Below are 15730 nucleotides of genomic sequence, written 5' to 3'. Positions count from 1 at the left end.
TCAAAGTGGAAAAGACAGTTAAGATATGAATAGAAGATGCCAGCTATTACAGCTACAGAGGCCATAAAAGAACCTGGTTACATGAATATGGCATCAGCTCTTTTCCAGAAACTGGCACATCAGACCTGACTTTCACTCTCTATTCCTTCAGCTCCAGTGTACGTTTTCTACTGCAAATATGTCTTCCCTGAGAATTCATAATATTTTTTACTACTTGAACAGCTGCAGTGACTCTGCAAAAGCACATTTCCCAAAAGAGATGGGAAAACTGATGAATTATGAAATTTAGAAAAAAACAACCTTTGAATAAGAGCATTCAAAATTGCCAAGCACCTCTCAGAAAGTTGGGCTTTTCATGTTTTTCAGTTAGTGAGGATTACAATTGATGTTCTAAACAGGTTAATGACTAACTCTGGACAGAAAAGGAGTAAAATAATAACAACAATTCTGTTTCAGTTTTCAGTAACATTCCCATGAAAGGAGGTCTGGAAGAAGTGAGCCAGGCCAGGAGACATCAGTGTGGAGGGAAATGTCATATTCCTCATGTTATTTCCACAAACACAGTGACTGCCCTGTGGTCCTCAGCCTCTAAACGCTTATGGCTGCTGGAGGCACGACCAAAGATGACAAACAAGCTAAGAACAGAGAGGCCTGTAGGCTCTTGGGAAAGAGTTTTACTCTTTGTAAAGTAAATAACACCGTAGATATATCTCAGAACACACAACCTTGAGACAAGACCAGGAGACAGTGTTGTATAAAGAGACAAAAGATCTCAGAGAGAGAGTTACAACTGAAAATGGTCACATCATTTCCCTTGCCCTTCTCCGTGTTCATAGTAGGGACAGAATTCTTGTTCCTCATAGAGGCTGCACCAGGTTCTGTATTTGATAGAGGCCAAAGAAGGGATGGAGGTTTATTCTGACTTGCATAGACTGGGTGGAAAAAAACAAAAAACAAAAAAACCTCCATGTCTTCTTCCACCGTCTTACACTGCTTCCTACAATCAGGTCCCTTACCAGAAACAGAGGGTTTTCCAAATGGCAGAGGTGACCCCTTGGGACTCAGGGGAGACTTGAGGAAGGTACCAGAAGGCTTTGGTTGGATATTGATAATCAACCAACTGTGGACAGGTCAGGGCTCAATTCAGTGGAAATCAACACTAAAAGAAGCGTTTCCTAATACAACACATCATGGGAAATGACAATTTATCACAGATTAAAAATTAAAATAAGTTGGGGCGCCTGGGTGGCTCAGTCGGTTAAGCATCCAACTTCAGCTCAGGTCATGATCTCGCGGTCCATGAGTTTGAGCGCCGCGTCGGGCTCTGTGCTGACAGCTCAGAGCCTGGAGCCTGTTTCAGATTCTGTCTCTCCCTCTCTCTCTGACCCTCCCCTGTTCATGCTCTGTCTCTCCCTGTCTCAAAAATAAATAAACATTAAAAAAAATTTAAAATAAGAGTGGCTTAGTTAGCATAATGTCAGTAAACATCAGCATGAACAGCACACTGTCCTTTTCTATAAGGCATTGGTGGGATTTTTCAAGTGTTTTACTGTATATATCATCTGCCTTATGTATCTGACAAGGGATTATGTAAGTATTCATGAACAGAAATGGCCTTGAAAAGACTAATACTATAGTAATGAAGTAGGGAAAGGTTAATTCTGTGTGGAATGACCTGAAGTTTTAGAGTTACACTAATAAAATAACATTAGAGGAGTGACATTTCACAAGGATTTACTTTACTAATGGAGTACTATAGTTCATAATACAAAAAAAAAAATTTTTTAAAGAATAAAGGCACCTCCAAACAGAGGAAAGAAATGTCTGCTTTCTTTATAGAAAGCATATTTTCTATGGAGGTTTTATCCAAAAGCCAAATCAAGAAAGCTCTTTGGGACATACAGCCTCCAATTCATGCTGTTGTTCATGTTATTCATGTGAAACAAAAGAAAAAGCCTTCAACACTGTCTCAAGGTGGAAGGGGGACTGACCCACATCTGTTCTAGCATCCACTCTCCAGTTAAGTGTAACCGGGAGGTTGCAGGGGGGCCCACAGTCAGTGGAGGGGCGTGAGCTCCACCACTCACAAGGGACAGACCCAAAGAGCCCTGCTGGCTGGGGGCAACTGAGGGAACCAGTGCCATGTTACCACTGTGAGACAACCTATGTAACAGGTCACAACCTCTAGTAACCACCTGGGACTGTTTGCAGGAGACCAAACAATTACACCCACTGGAACAAGAAGCCGATTGTGCAGATGTTGCCGCCGAAGTTAAGCTACTGCATTTCACAATATGCTCTGTACCTCTCCATGGAGGGATCGCCCTGTCAGGTCCTCTTGCCATTGGTTTGTGCCTTCTGAATTCCTCTGGAAGCCTCTGTCTTTGGATGACTTCCAGTCTTGAAGATTGAGATGAATCAGTTTCACTAAGAGTTACCACACCCAGGCCTCCACTGGACACCAAATAGTTTAGCCTTTTTAAAAACCTCACAGCGCCCTTAAAAGAAATATGTCAAAATCATGTACCTGTGTTTCAAGTAGGCTACCTCCCTGCTCTGCTCTGCCACTGCCCTCTCCAGATCACGAGCCCTGAGCTGGGAGAGAGAAACACATCCACATTCAGCTGTGGCAGGGTGTGCACAAGAGGAGGAGAGAAAAACATTCTTACCCAGTTGTCCTGGGTTGCCTTCTCACAAAGAGCAATCTGAAAGGGTCAGCACATCAGTAAAAACCCATGTGGAGAGATTCAGTGGCCCGTTATGATCATCTGCGTTAGGTGCTGAAGCACTCAGGAACTACTGGGCAGAGTGCAGCCTACAGGTGTCCGAAGGTGAGCTCTGACTGCTGCAGCTGCTCTTGTGTTTCTTCTACTCTTCTCCTGGGAGTGCAATTGCTTTAATCAGATGAAGCACAATGTTGAGGGTGATGTTAATTGGCCCAGGTTCCCATTATAACAACTGAACTCTCATACACAAGACCCAATCATATAAGACACATTTCACATGAGGAGGAGAGTACAGAAAGCTCAAAGCCATCACTACATCATCTTGGATTTATTATTTAATGCCTGTGGGGTCCACGTTGACACGGTCTCCTTACCTGTGGTGACAGCTCCCTAATCCTGCAACGAGGATCTTTCACCATAAAGTTCAAATCTTCTTTTCCGTGTATCCTTGTCATATTTCTCATGGTTACAACAAGTGGGTCTCTAAAATGGGATGGTCCTACTTGTCGATGTGATTTGTCCTCCACCAAACTGCTTCCTGAGGTTTGTAATCATTCCAGAACCTCCAGAAACATGTTCAGGAACCACATTTCCACATAGTCTGGCCAGCATTGGGATCAGGAAATCTTTAGTGACTTAACTTGTTTAGATTAATATCTTTTTTAATTTTATTTTTTTAATTTACATCCAAATTAGTTAGCATATAGTGCAACAATGATTTCAGGAGTAGATTCCTTAGTGCCCTGTACCCATTTAGCCCATCCCCCCTCCCACACCCCCTCCAGTAAGCCTCTGTTTGTTCTCCATATTTATGAGTCTCTTATGTTTTGTCCTGCTCTGTTTTTATATTATTTTTGTTTCCCTTCCCTTATGTTCATCTGTTTTGTCTCTTAAAGTCCTCATATGAGTGAAGTCATATGATACTTGTCTTTGTCTGACTGACTAGTTTCACTTAGCATAATACTCTCCAGTTCCATCCACGTAGTTGTTAATGGCAAGATTTCATTCTTTTTGATTGCCGAGTAATGCTCCATTGTGTGTGTGTGTATATATATATATATATATATATATATATATATATATATATATACCAAATCTCCTTTATTCCATTCATCCATCATTGGACATTTGGGCTCTTTCCATACTTTGGCTATTGTCAATAGTGCTGCTGTAAACATTGGGGTGCATGTGTCCCTTTGAAACAGCACACCTGTATCCCTTGGATAAATACCTAGTAGTGCAGTTGCTGGGTCATAGGATAGTTCTATTTGTAGTTTTTTGAGGAACCTCCATACTGTTTTCCAGAGTGGCTGCAGCACCTTGCATTCTCATAGATTAATATTTTTAACTTAACATCTGGAAAATGTCACATTTATCTTGAAGTCTCTGTAGAAATAAATGTTCCCTGAATGCTTGTGTATATTTGTGTGCTACTTGGGTCTAAACACTGTACAAAGTTTCAAAGTAATACAATGGGTGTGTGTGAGCTGCTGGTAGGAAATGAACTCACTTGTAGTTCCGTAGCTCTTCTGCAGCTAATTTCAGTTTCTCTTCTGCAGCTGACAGCTGCTTCTCCCCTTCCACCTGCCCCCATTCTTTCAGTCCCAGCTTCCTACAGGGGAAAGAAACATAGATTACCTGGTATCCCATGTGAAATTCTGCCTTTCTTCCCTCCCTGAAATCTGAAAGCAGGACTCAAATGTCCCCACTCCTGTTCCCCGTAAATGCACAGATCTACAAACACAACCAGCGGGAAGCATTGGCACCCACCATTAAGGGACTAAACAAACTCAACTCCAGTGTGCTGGCAAGTCTTTGGCAACTCTGAGCTTCTCTTCACAGCTCTCTATTCCTACTCATCTATACATCACATAAATATAAAAAGCCCATATGAGATACACTAAGTGCCCTCCCAGGATCAGGCTCTTGTGATTGGGACTCCATAAGCGTTATTTCTTTTCAATGTACAAAACTAAGCCTGGCCAACTCATCACAACTAAACACATAAGGATGACGCAGGGGTTCCTGACTTGTCTGATTTCTCCCAAGAGCCCTGAACTTTCAATCAAGGCTGGGGTCATGACACTGCCACAGAGACATCTTTCTTGGACATGGTGTCATTAACATTGTACAATGATCTACTGGACATTTCTACAGTTCATGAGGGAACTCCTGCCACCTGCCTCAAAGGCACCAGTTGAGAAGAAGGCAAAATACATTGACAAAAAAAAATGATGTAAATTGCCTACCTTCAGAATACTGTCTCCTGGAAAAGGAATGCGGGGAAGGGAAGGGAAGGGAAGGGAAGGGAAGGGAAGGGAAGGGAAGGGAAGGGAAGGGAAGGGAAGGGAAGGGAAGGGAAGGAAAAAGAAAGAGGGAAAGGAAGGAAAACTGAGTTCACAGGATTCACTAATGCCGGCACCCCTGATCTCCCACCAGACATAAACTCCCATCTCATCTGCAGCAAGATACCATCACAGTACAGCTGAATTTTCCTCCCAATATTTCCTACCCAATGTCTAGATTATAGCAAAAAAATATAGACATATGGCAGTTATGTCGCTATGATGGGACTGAAATGTAAAGAACAATGAAAATGAACCTTGAGGTTTCCACAAAGTGAAGGAAGGTGCAGATCACAGAAATCAAGGCAGAAGGGAGAAACACAGTTCTTTACTGATCACTATGGTAAAAGTATGGTTGGTGTTAAATGTGCTCAAAGAAAGTATAATTATCCCCACTGTCTGACACATTCATTCTTACAACAGTATTTGTAACAACTCCTGAAAGTCTTACTCTTCTGTGAGCTTCTGTCTTTGTCCACACAGTCCATCACGAACGTCTACATTCTTCAATGTTTCCCATTTGGCTTCCTTTGACCCTTTCACACACACACCTCAGTGCATCACAGTTGTCCCCATGTTCCCTTTTGCTGCCTGTCAAGCATAAAACAGTTTAGTTGAATGTGCGCACCTGTTCCCACGAGTGTGGCCATGAGGAGGGAGAGGGGAAAGGACAGGATTCCCAAGGCAGGAAGCCACTTTTTACCTTCCCAGAGCAAACTCATTCTACCAAGGGCGGTTTTCTTCCCTCCAAGCAACACCTCTTCCAGGTTACATTTATGAGACATCAAGACTCCCTGCATCGAATCCTTGACGCGTGTACTACTATCTCCTGAGTTTAAGACAGATTTGAGAAAAGTGGAATGACTATAGAAGAACGTGAATTCACTTAGCACTACTAAAATGTACACTTAAATGTTCATGATGGGAAACTTTCTAATGCATGTATTTTACCACAGTTAAAGAAGAGAAACTTAAAAAGGAAGTAATGATGTTCATTTCTGATTTATATAACATTTGATAGTAAATCTTTTAACCTGATTCTTTAAAAAAATTTTTTTAATGTTTATTTATTTTTGAGAGAGAGAGAGAGAGAGACAGAGTGTGAGCAGGGAGGGGTAAAGAGAGAAGGAGACACAGGATCTGAAGCAGGCTCCAGGCTCTGAGCTGTTGGCACAGAGCCCGATGTGGGGCTCGAACTCACAAACTGTGATATCATGACCTGAGCCAAAGTCGGATGCTTAACTGACTGAGCCACCCAGGCTCCCCTTTTTACCTGATTCTTGTGGATCTTAAGCTGAGCATTTTCTTTCTGCACAGGCTGTTCTTCAGACTTCGATTTCACTTTGCTGGTATGAACTTCATTAAGGGAGAAATGAACCTGAGCAAAACTTTCTCTCTAGTGACTTTCGTCCCAAGAAGAAAATCACCCAGTAGATAACATATAAATCTAATGTTCTAAGACAAAGATAAGTTCTTCTTCAAAGCTAAAGTGAACAATGGAAATCCTGCAGGAAATAGAGGGAATTTACTTCTGAAACTTCTGAAGTGTTTACTAAAATAGCACCTTTGAAGCTCTTTGTAGATTTTTCCTTTCCCTGATTTGGAAGTAGGATAGAAACAAAATGTGTACTAGGCTTTCCAAACAAACACTGGACACTGTGTCACAAAGAAGCATTATCAATAGAACATACCCCACAGCCAGTCCCTGTATCATTTAAAACATTCGATCCAGTTTGGGCCAAAGAGAAAAGCCAGACACATAAAGAAATGAAGGATGAAGAGAACAGTGGAAGGTGTAAATGTTTCAGAGCAACCGTCTTGGTTTTGAGACAGTGGAACTGTGACTGGATGACAAAGAAAAAACGAAGAAAGTGTAAAATCTTTCAAGCCAAACAGCTCCAATGAATGACTTTTCTTAATGGAAGAGAAATATTGTCACCAGATTCACTTTCAAAATTCTCTGCTCTGCATTAAGAGGAACAGAACTGTTCAAGATGGCAAGAAACCTCTAGTGCTCTCTCCCAGCAGCACTGAATGATATAAAAGTTAAGCCAGGGTTATGAAAACAAATTCTGCCTAACTCCTAAGTAAAAGAGGTACTGTGGTGTTACTGCTTGAAACAGCAGTGAATGGCATGCAAGGTTGAGGGCCTTAATTTACCCAATGACCAAAAGGGCTCAAACATCAAAATATGGTAACTCAGGAAGCCCCGATTCTTGACATTCTGATTTCTCTCAGATTGCAACAAAGCCTGCGAACTTGGAATGATGTCATTAAAAATTCATTAATGTGCTCAAGTGTCTCATTGTTATTCTTCAACAAAACATATAGTCATCAGGAATACTTACTCATTACTTTTACTTCCATTTTTAAAGGACAAAGAAGGGATTTTAACACCTTTTTTAAATTTATTTTTCGAGAGAGACAGAGTGAGCCAGCAGGGGAAGGGCAGATAGAGACAGAGGGAAAGAATCCCCACCATAAGCACATAGCCTGATGAAGAGCTCAAACTCATGAACCATGAGATCATGACCTGAGCTGAAACCAAGAGTTGGATGTTTAACCAACTGAGTCACCCAGGTGCCCAGGACAAAGAAGGGATTTTTATCTTACATCTATGTGCTTCATAAGAGGGAAGCTTATTTTGCCACATGATTTCTTGAGCACATTTCTTTGCTCCATTGATCCACACAAATATATAATAAAGGATTCAGAATTCAAAAATATTAATTATGCTGACATAAAAACCTATCTCTGGTGGGTAAGCCACTACAAAAATAAAGAATGTGATATTTTACATATGTGATGATTGCTTTGAATTTACCCTGGTATAGAATGGAATGAAATGGGACATCATGATGAAAGAGGAGATGGCAAAATCAGTGAACCAGAAGTGAACACAATTCCAGGTGAAATCATGAAAATGAAAAAAAGGGGGGGATGGTTATACCTTCTGTTCACAAATGGATATTTTCTCTGCACGTTTTGCATTTTTCTTCATGTAGTACTTAATCTTCTCAGAAATTTGATCTAAATTAACCAAAAAGGTAAAACAGAAATCTCTTAAGATTAGTACCAAAACCAGTAAAATCAAATCACCCATTGTGTCAACAGCAAAGGCGCAAGATCTGACACTGTGGTCACATATAACATTTTGGCATTACTATGGTCCCTGAAGAAAGCAAGTTTTAGTTAGTGGCATTTTATTTTATTTTTTCTCTCATTCTCTCCTTCTTCCTCTCTCTCTCTCCTCTCTCTCCTCTTTCTTTTTCTTTTAGAGAGAGAGAACACATGAGTGGGTGAAGGGTAGGGAGAGAGAGAGAATCTTACCCATATTTCAGGCTCAACGCAGAGTCCGAGGCAGGGCTCAATCCCATGACCCTGAGATCACTTCCTGAGCCAAAATCGAAAGTCAGATACCCAACCAGCTGAGCCACCCAGGTGTTCCCTAATATCCCATCATTAAGCAACATCCTTCTTAGAATATATGAACAGTTCAAATTGCTCTGACATCACCAGATGAGAAATGGAGAAAAATCAAGTATCCTACATACTTATATTCTGTCCTTCATGATCAAATCAACAAATCAGTGCAATTACTTTAAAAACAAAAGTCAAAAAGAAAAAATAACCCACCTAATTTCTTCAAGGTTTTCCCCCACTTTCACCCACCCTTTAAAAATAATGAAAGGGGCACCTGGGTGACTCAGTCAGTTGAGATCCAACTTCAGCACAGGCCATCATCTTACCGCTCATGAGTTCGAGCCCCATATCGGGCTTACTGCTGTCAACACAGAGCCTGGTTCAGATCTCCTGTCCTCCTCTCCCTCTGTCCCCTCCTCACTTGCACTCCCACTCTCTCTCAAAAATAAATAAATCTTTTAAATAGATAGATAGATAGATAACAATAACAACGACAATAACAAGAGAGGCGGGTGCTGGGTTCCTAATCAGTTGATTTTGGCTAAGGTCATGATCTGACGGTGAGATTGAGCCCCATGTGAAGGTCTATGCTGAAAGCGTTGAGGCTGTTTGGGATTCTCTCTCTCCCTCTCTCTCTGCCCCTCCACCACTCGTGCACACATTCTCTCTCCATCTCAAAATAAGTAAATAAACATTTAAACAAGTACTGAGAGACAAATTATTCTAAATGTCACTTGTTTGGCACTCAGAGGCCTCCAATCTCTTTCTGCTGCTCCACAGGGTCCCATCCATGAGAACCAGGGAGGGATGCTCAGGTGAATATGGTCTTGGAATCAAACACACTTGGGTAAAATCTCAGCTTTACTACTTAGTGGCTAGGACCCTGGATAACTCCTCACCTCCCCAAATCACAAGATGGTGAAAGCCCAACATGCATCACTGGTAAACACCATGCAGGAAACACTCACCTTACACGTGGATAGCACATGGACAGCACCTAGAACAGGGCCCAGTACTCCAGAATCTTCTGATAGGCGTTGAATTCTATTGTTTGGTCCCAGACTGCAAAGTTACCTTTGTACAATGTGAGAGCTCTGCTGCCCTGAGGTCACCCTTCTCTATGCAAGCAGTGCTATATTCCCCCCAGCAACACCAGCATTTGAGGACCCACTATCTGTAGGTTACTTAATCAGGACAGTCCGTGAAGCTCATACACAATCCATTAGCCCCATTTTGCATCTTGTTCACTTCCACTTACTCTCCACTGGCATGAGAGTGTCCCTCCACCCAGGACTCATAACATGTGTTTTAAACCTCTCTCGTGACACACTTGGCCTGGCAATATCTAACTTCTTCTCTAAGTCTTGAGCTTCTTGACAGGCTCAGATAATGCCTTAATCTGTACATTTCCCCCAGTAGGCAGGTCATGCCAAAATACTCCTGCCACTGGATTCTTAAAAATTTCTGACCAGAGTTAAACTCATCTGCTTCTCTCTAATTGTCTGATTTTTTCCCTCTACTTGGTCACCTGTCTCAGTTGGTGGCAACTCAATCTGTGTTGTCACTTAGGATGTAAACAAGGAGGCTAAGGGGCTAACTAGTTAAGGAGCTAACTAGACCTAATAAGTCAATGTCTTTACTTCTAGCTGAATTAAAAACCACATCGAACAGCTGTATTAAGAAAAGAGTAAAGGTCACTGGGTGGCTCAGTCAGTTGAGCATCCAACTCTTGATTTTGGCTCAGGTCATGATCTCATGGTTTGTGAGATCGAGCCCTGTGTCGGGTTTTGAATATTTTAAAAAGAGATTTAAAAAGAAAAGATTACAAGGAAAATAGAAGCCTGAAATCTTACCTTCATGTACTCGACTCTTTACCTAGAAGAGGGATAAAGAAAATTAAATTTGATGTATAAACTGTATTTTTTATAAAAGTATAGTTCGTGACAAAAAGTCAAAATCATAATCCAATGTGGTATTATAATAAAGGTGTGGTTCAGCAAAATAAATTATTTTTCTAAGTGGTGCAATGTAGTATAGTTAATATACAGTGTTATATTCGATTCGGGTGCACATATCAGGATTCAACAATGTTGTACATTACTCAGGGTTCATCATGGTAAGTGTAATCTTTAATCACCATCACCTATTTCTCCCATCCCCCCACCCACTCCCCTCTGGTAACCATCACTTTGTTCTCTAAATTTAGGAATCTGTTTCTTGGTTCATCTCTTTTTTCTCCCTTTGCTCATTTGTTTTGTTTCTTAAATTCCACGTATGAGTGAAATTATATGGTATTTATCCTTCACTTAGCATTATATCCTCTATATCAATCCATGTTGTTGCACATGGCAAGATTTCACTCCTTTTTATGGCTGAATAATAATTGTGTGTGTGTGTGTGTGTGTGTGTGTGTGTGTATGTATGTATGTATGTATATATCACCTCTTCTTTATCCATTCATCTATGGATGGATACTTGGGCTGCTTCCACAATTTGGCTACTGTAATTAATGATGGAGTAAACATAGGGGTGCATATATCCTTTAGAAGTAGTTTTTTTTTCTTTTGTATTTTTTGGGTAAACACCCAGTAGGGCAATTACTGCATCATAAATTAGTTCTATTTTCAATTATCTGAGGAAATTCCATATTGTTTTTCAAAATGGCTGCAGCAATTTGCATTCCCAGCAAAAGTGCATAAGGGTTCCTTTTTCTCCACATCCTCGCCAGCACTATTTTTTTTCTTGTCTTATTGATTTCAACTGTTCTGACAGGTGTAAGGTGATATCACATGGTAGCTTTGATTTGCATTTCCCTGACCATGAATGATGCTGAGCATCTTTTCATGTGTCTGTCGGCCATCTGAATGTCTTCTTCACAGAAATGTCTGTTTGTGACTTTGGCCCATTTGTAAATTGTATTATTTGTTTTCTGGCTGTTGAGTTGTATAATTTCTTCGTACATTTTGGGTCCTAACCCTTTATCAGCTATGTTCTTTCCAAATATCTTCTCCCATTTACTAAGTTGCCTTTCAGTTTTGTTGATTGTTTCCATCGCTGAACGGGAGCAATTTATTTTGATGTAGCCCCAATAGTTTAATTTTGTTTTTATTTCCTCTGCCTCAGGAGACACTCTAGAACAATGTAGCCATGGCCTAGCATAATAAAAACTTAGAAGTAGAATAAGCTATAGAAAGAATTTGCTTTCTACTTGGTGATATTTCAACCACCATTTCTAAGGAAGAGAATTAAGGTAGATATGTTATTTTTCACCAAACGCTCTGTGTCCATTCTATTAAAGAGATACCAAACTACTAATTTTCAATAATGGAAATGGCAGACTTATTTTAAATTAATAACCAATGCACCATATACTACCAATTATTTTTTGTCAAGTCCAATAGCCATAATAAAGCCCAGAACCACAAATTGTTTCAGAGTTTCAGAGAAAACAAAAGTAAAGATAAAATCTTTGGACTAAAAGGTGCCTCTGACCCAGCAGACACACCCAGCTTATGCAGTTGGCTATTTCCTGAACTGACAAACAATTCTATCAAATCAGGTCCTATGATTTTTCCCACATCACCAACAATAAAGGTTTTCAAATCAGAAAGGAAGTGGGAGATGGCTAAAAAAACCACACACAAGCAACAACAGAAATTACAACAAACGTTTCCACAAAGTGCAAACAGTGCTTCTTTGACCAGAGTCATTCCCTGAAGACATTATAAAATTAGAGCAGGTACTTGAGACGTCACAGAGAGATGTGAACAAAGTAAATGAAATCTTAGGAAGTATGCTCTCAGATCACAAATGACTCAAACTAGACATCAAGAACAAAAAGTTCTTAGTTGGGGAATGACAAAAAAAATGAGATTAAATAACAAGCTTCTCAAAAAGACATGGATTAAAGGGGAGTTGGGTGGGGGGATGGGTGAAAGAGGTGAAGTAGATCAAGAGTACACGTGTGATGAGCACTGAGAAATGCATGAAATCACTGAATCATATGGAACACCTGAAACTGATATTACACTGTATGTTAAGTACAGTTGAATTTAAAAAAAAGTCCATGTAGGTCAAGGAAGACATTTCTACAGAAATTTTAACGTATTTCTATCTAAATGATAATGAAAATTGAACATATTAGTGGGAAATTTGAAATACTGAGTGCATATCAAAGGTCCAGTGACTATAAAATTTTCTGCTTCCTTATGATGGCAAGTCTATCTATAAGGTACTTTAGTATACTCACAGCGAAAACAATTCTCCAGAGGTAAATTAGACAAGCACAAGTTCCCATGGAGGCAGTAATAATGTTATGTTTCCACAGAATTTCAAACACATCAGAGCCAAGAGGGAAATGGTCAGGCAAATATGGACAGGCTGAAATAATATTGGAGAGGAATATGATGAGGAATCTTAAAGATGTTTACAATATATCTGTCACAAAGAATCATCTTTATAAACTCTCTACCAGCCTCCAGAAGGTTATAAGCACACCTCTCAAATGTCTCCTCATGGAAGAGCAAGAGGACAGACGGCTTACAAAGGAGCAGGAACAAACTTGTGGAGGTGAAGACTGTGTTTGCTATCTTACTGTGGTGATGGTTTCATTGCTGCTTACATATGTCAAATATCAACAAACTATGTTCTTTAAAAAGGTGTTGGTTTTATATACAAATTATATGACACTGAAGCTGTAGGAAAGATGTAATAGGCAACACTTAGAAATTTTATTTTGCTGACAAACACATTGTAACTGTGTTTTAATAGTAAGAATTTATAAGCCAATGTAAAATAGAAAAATTAAGAAAATGCAAATTTATAGTAGATAAGAAGTCAATAACTTCTATTGTACATTTGTAAAGTACCTGGATAAAATCCTTTGGAATATCTCCAAACATGCCCCAAATTCATGGAAGAATGGAAGAAAGTAAAAACACAAAATGTACTAGAGATACAAATGAGATTGTTCTAGAAAAAGATGTTTACAGATACGGATATATCTGAGAGAGATGGGCAACTGCTGTTATAATAATACGGGATTATTATTCCAAAAAAATAAATTACACATTATGGTTCATTTTTTGGTGTTTTCTTTCAATGTTCATTTTGATTCTGAATCACAGCTCAAAATGTCAGATTTCTGAGGTACATAAAGATTTGCATAATCAGGTGATATCTTGTATATTTTGATAACATCTGTGGGATTTTAAGTTACCTGAACACACATCTCCAAATAGACAATGAAAGGAATTCCTGTTTCTATTTCATGGCATTGTCCAAATCAATGAATAGCAACCCTGAAAATTAATTTCTAAAAGAATACAAAATTCCTGTATATGGTCACCAAAACAACAGAACACATATTCTACAAAAACTGGACTTAGAGGTATTTTAGGAGCAAAACACTCACAATGCAATTCACACTAATTTACATACCAAGCTTAATTTTGTGCAAATGAACCTGTCTAGAAAGTAGCCTCTGAAACCTATAACATTTTCATCTTCAGCTCTCAGAGATGAGGTCAAAAAAATGTGTAATGGTGGGAAATAGACACTGTCTTTGACTAGCCACTGTCTGAAAGAAAGCAGTAGCTGTCAGCACAATGGTTGGTCATGGGTCTCAAGTGCACCAAAGACAGAGGCCATCTTGTCATGAAGGTAAAACATCTTCAGCTGTGGGCACTCTTGGTGCATCTGGCAGCTCTCTGGATGCTGATATTGGTAGTTGACGCTGAATTAGATTAGGTCCAATGGGGCCAATAACACTAGGTTCTCACAGTCAATGGCCATGAGTTGGTGGAGGTGGGAAATGCAAGACAAGTTAGTTGATGGAAGAATTCAGAGATGAGGTAGGGAGAGAGAGCTGAACCAATCTGTAAGGCAGCCTAGGTACAGGGGGAAATTCTCATCAAGATGATCAAGAATTTTCCTCCTTCATAGTCTCAAAAGAAATAGAATTGATTCTATTTAGATGGGAGGCCTTTGTGTAAAATGATTCTGCCTCAATGCAAGGGTTATTCCTGACTCCTGGCACTTTCCAGATCCCGCGCTAAGGATCTGGCACATGCCAACATAAGAAATCTACTTATCTCTATGGTGTTCCCTGTCTGTATGTCTGTCTGTCTGCCTCTCTCACTGTCCTAGGGGTACAGGTTTTGCTTTTCAATGATAGAGTGAAATAGTCACACTGGGAACCAGGTATTTCATTATATTTGGACAATCCTAAGGACATTCAGAACCCTTCTTGCTTTGAGTAAACCAACACTCTGCACATACTGAGCTAAAGAAAGGACAACAATTCATTCACTTCCTAATCATGTCATTTCTAGTGATTTTCCTATTGTAAATGTCCAAGGATACAGCCACTGAGTTTCTGCTGGGCTTATGAGGCTCCCATCAACACAGTTGGACACTGAGTCCCTGGGGGCAGCCTCCAAGACCAGAGGCAAAGGGATGCCTCAGAAGTTGCTAAAAGCCAACAAACCAGGAAGCACAGAGCCCAAAGACATTTCACTTTTTAATGCTCTAGTGCCAACACCAATGCTCCAGTTCCCACTGTTCCCAGGGCTACCAAACTTCACAAATATGAACAGTGTGCTGAGTGGAAAAGGAACTACATATAAGATGGACCCTAAGCTTACAAAGCTTGAAGCAGGATCTTAACAGGGCTTCCAGGAGCCAGTCTAATACCCAGAGTTCTTATTAAATAAGAGTTCTTGACATTTTTAAAAACAACTTTAATGAAATAATTCACACATCATAGAAACACCTATTTAAGTCAGTCAGCTCAATAGCTTTTAGTATCTTCACAAATACTTCCTTCTTGACACTATAAACCTACTATGTTCGGGTTTACATCCTGTCAACACTGCTCTTTTTGGACCAAGCAGCACAGATAGGACCCAGAACATGATGTGGACAGCTGTGGCCACAACCACTTCAGGCTGGTGGAGAAACCTGCCCTGTGGTCCTCAGGAAGAAATGAAGTTCTGAAGTTCCCATCAAAAGCCCCATGGAAAAGCTGTTGTTTAACCACAGTGTGAAAGAACCCAGTAGGAAGGAAGAATCCACCAATGTCCCATGTTTACTCACATTTGTGTTTGGGTAATCGGGACACCCAAGCACAAGGAGCCGGAAAAACAGCCTCTGCACCTTCCTGTCCTGGTCCTTTAAGGGGACTCAAGGGTTCCAGGCAGGAGGTAGAGACAGGGATGGGGTATAGGTGGGCAAGGG

The 15730-nt window shown here is 40.2% G+C and overlaps 1 long non-coding RNA gene across 2 annotated transcripts; it reads right to left on the bottom strand.

Annotated features, from left to right (window-relative positions):
* Nucleotides 1–2526: 2526 nt before the first annotated feature.
* Nucleotides 2527–6592, bottom strand: LOC122228342. 2 transcript variants are annotated; one of them, XR_006206533.1, is made up of 8 exons: nt 6345–6592; nt 5775–5900; nt 5523–5662; nt 4976–4992; nt 4237–4338; nt 3101–3327; nt 2670–2894; nt 2527–2595 (listed from the first exon to the last, which is right to left on the bottom strand). It is a non-coding gene; the product is annotated as an uncharacterized LOC122228342 (long non-coding RNA). The 2 variants fall into 2 exon arrangements; XR_006206532.1 differs by lacking the exon at nt 4976–4992.
* Between the last annotated feature and the right edge of the window lie 9138 nt (nt 6593–15730).

This window comes from Panthera leo, chromosome C1 (assembly GCF_018350215.1).
Source record: "Panthera leo isolate Ple1 chromosome C1, P.leo_Ple1_pat1.1, whole genome shotgun sequence".
Taxonomy (NCBI): Eukaryota; Metazoa; Chordata; class Mammalia; order Carnivora; family Felidae; genus Panthera; species Panthera leo.
This window is presented reverse-complemented; position numbering and strand designations above follow the sequence as displayed.